Genomic DNA, 3,628 nt, shown 5'->3' on the forward strand with positions numbered 1-3,628 from the left:
TGCCATTCTTTGAGCACATCCAGCAAGCTCTGCGAAAGTGTTTCCTTTTCGGCATGGCCTTTTCCTAGATGGTCGCACGGCTCACTCTCTCATGTCATTCACAGCTGTGCTGGAAGGTCACCTCTGACCAGTTTGACCTTTTTTTCTCTGATTATTCTGTATAAGATGTGACCCTCCTCACCCCATCTCTGCTCCTCATCATTCCCTATCCCCTTTTATCTGGAAATCACGCACACACACACACACACACACACACACACACACACACACACATATGTTTACCCCACTGCGACTGTTCACTACCTGCCATTGTACTGGTTAGTCCCTGGAGAGAACCGTGTTGCAGGGGTAGGTGGTATTTCAAGAAACAGACTTGTCCATGGTAATACTTCCCTGAATGCACCCAATCTTGTCTGATTTCTGAAGCTAAGCAGGGTCAGGCCTGGTTAGTACTTGGACGGGAAGAAATAGACTCAATCAGTTTTATTTAATACCACCATTTCAGCTATGAGTCATTCTTCACATTCAGGAGGATGGATTTGGATTTCTGGGATTTAGGAAGCTTCTGAGTGCATTCAGCACAAGCACCCATGTGTCATCCTTGCAGTTCTGAAAGTGATACAGGATGCCCTAAGTTTCTCCTTTTAAAGGACTCATGGAAGTATTCATCTCGTGCATCATTTCATCCATATTTTTAGTCTTCACTGCTCATCTTTTTTTTTTTTTTGCAGTAAACATATAATTACGTACACTCTGGGTATCACGGATGTGTGTGTGTGTGTGTGTGTGTGTGTGTGTGTGTTTACTCAGTCATGTCTGACTCTTTGTGACCCCATGGACTGTAGCCGGCCAGGCTTCTCTGTCCATGGGATTTTCCAGGCAAGAATACTGGAATGGGTTGCCATTTCCTCCTCCAGGGGAATCTTCCTGACCCAGGGATAGAAACCACATCTCCTGCCTCTCCTGCATTGGCAGGCAGATTCTTTACCACTGCACCACCTGGGAAGCCCATCACAGATGCAAGTCCTATGATAATTATTTACTTATGAGATAACTGTGTCTGTTTTGATGGGTTTGATATTGTTTTTAACAAAGGGGACACTCAAGAAAAAATGTTTTGCTTACTGAAATTAATGTTAGTTACATTTTCAGCCTATGAAAATTCACTCCACAAGGACCCTTTTCCAGGAACAAATTATCATCATTAGTTGGGGAATATCGTACATTACTTATTTATATGTTCTATGTCCATCCCACTAGGGTGTTAGTTCTGTGGGGCAGGGACATTGTTTTATATAGAACAGTACCTGGTACGTGTAGACATTTAATAAAGAAATATGAATGGACATATGAATTACTGAAATTGTAAAAAATGTCTTTTGTTTCAAAAAATCTGAAACACATATGGTAATGATTATGGTAATATTAAAAATATGAAAATAAAGATACGTAGGAAAAAGGTATACAAAAACAATAATAGCTATTGGAAAGTTATAATTATGGGCAGTTGGGGGAAGGGGCTAAGATTTCCCAGTTTTCTAAAGTGCTTCATTGTTTTATTTTTTAAAAAGATGGGGCTGGGTATCTCTGTTGAAAGCACACTGAACCGGAAGTCCAGAGACCTAGACTCCAACAGTACTGACTACACTGTGTGATTTTAAGTAAGTCACTGAGTTTCTCTGTGCCCCTGTTTCTTCTTTGGGAAATGGACACTCTTAGAATTTCTCAGTTCCAAAATTCTGACTCTCCTTTCTGTCAACATTAGTCACTTCCACTCCTTCACTCTGTCCTGAGGGTGTCCTTCACTCTGGACCTGAAGGTTAAAAAGTCCTAGAAAGTCAGTGTGGTGTGTGTGTGCACGCGTGTACACACGTGTGCACGTTCAGTCATGTCCAACTTTTGGGACCCCATAGGCTGTACCCCGCCAGGCTCCTCTGTCCATGGGATTTCCTAGGCAAGAATACTGGAGTTAGCAGCCATTTCCTACTCCAAGGGAATCTTTTCAAGCCAAGGATTGAACCTCTGTCTCCTGCATCTCCTGCACTGGCAGGCAGATTCTTTACCACTGAGCCACCTGACAGAATGTCAGTAGTCCGATCTAAATAGGTGAAATAGTTTTCAGAACCAGCAGTCTTTATCATCATTATTTTCTTTAATGTAATAGCTTCTGTTGTACCTGCCCAGTTTCTGGCAGTGATGGTATGGCCTGTTCTCCCAATTCTATCCTCCCTGAGTTCCAGGAACACGTCAGGAAGTCCTGCATCCAGCTGGTGGCTGGTGGGAAGGAGAAGCACAGCACGTTCCATGGCATTAGGCTCCTGACTTTCTGGTTTGGGTGGAGTGATGGGTTGGCTCTCGATTGGCATAGACTTCTCTGCTTTCCTTACGCATGGTTTTTGCTTTCCCTGGAAACACTAGCAAATTGTAGGTGGGGTAAGCTAGCTTCCATGGCCCATCTGATGGGGGAATCCTTGGGTCTAGAAGGCCAACCTTGAAAACTCTGTATGTGACAGGCTGTATTTACTTTAAATGGAGTCATTTTGAATGCCTGTGAGATCCACGCCTCATAAGATGAATTAGTCAGGGTGGTACTTGGAGAATTCTCATCTAGTGAGTAAGTCTTTACACCATGAGGCAGTGATATGAGACCCAGTAGACCCAGTAAAATCTTTACTCATAAGAAACAATTTCTTAGTTCATTTACATCTCTGCTTGTAGCACATAAGGGGACAAACAGGATTGCATGGTAAGTATGTCACTCTGTTTGCATAGTCAGTTTTTTAGCACAAGATGCTTCTTAAGATGATGTTGAGACAGCGTGATTAGCTGAACCATTTCTAGAATTAAATGAGATAACACATGTAAAGAGCTTAAAGCAGTTCCTAACATATAGTAAGTGCTCAATACTTAGCTTTCATCATTTTTGTTTGTTTTATTATCACACTCAAATACATTTGTGGCTCTTTTGAATATTGTTGAGGGCAGAAATTCACTTCCATCCCCAACCATTGTAGAAAAATTATTAAGTGCACAAAAGGAAAAAAGGCAACTCTCAGAATGGGGGAAAATATTTGCAAATGAAGCAGCTGACAAAAAATTAATCTCCAAAATATATAGACAGTTTATGCAGTTCAATATCAAAGAAAAAAATAACCCAATCCAAAAAATAGGCAGAAAACCTAACTAGACATTTCTCCACAGAAGACACACAGGTGGACAACAAACACCTGAAAAGATGCTCAACATTACTATTTATTAATGTTAGAGAAATGCAAATCAAAACTACAGTGCTGCGTCACCTCACTCTGATCAGAATGGCCATCATCAAAAATCTACAAACAAATTCTGAAGAAGGCATGGAGAAAAGGGAACCCTTTTACACTGTTGGTGGGAGTGTCAACTGAAAGAACCACTATGGAAAACAGTACGGAGGTTCCTTAAAAAACTAAACATAGAACTACCATATGATCCAGCAGTCCCACTCCTGGGCATATACCCAGAGAAAACCATAACTCAAAAAAGATACATGCCCTTCAATGTTCATAGCAGCACTACTTACAATAGCCAGGACATGGAAGCAACCTAAATGTAAAGAGTGTGTCCCTACATTGCAAGAGCCCTGCTTAGT

The sequence above is a fragment of the Budorcas taxicolor genome, chromosome 5 (genome assembly GCF_023091745.1).
Source record: "Budorcas taxicolor isolate Tak-1 chromosome 5, Takin1.1, whole genome shotgun sequence".
NCBI classification, from domain to species: domain Eukaryota; kingdom Metazoa; phylum Chordata; class Mammalia; order Artiodactyla; family Bovidae; genus Budorcas; species Budorcas taxicolor.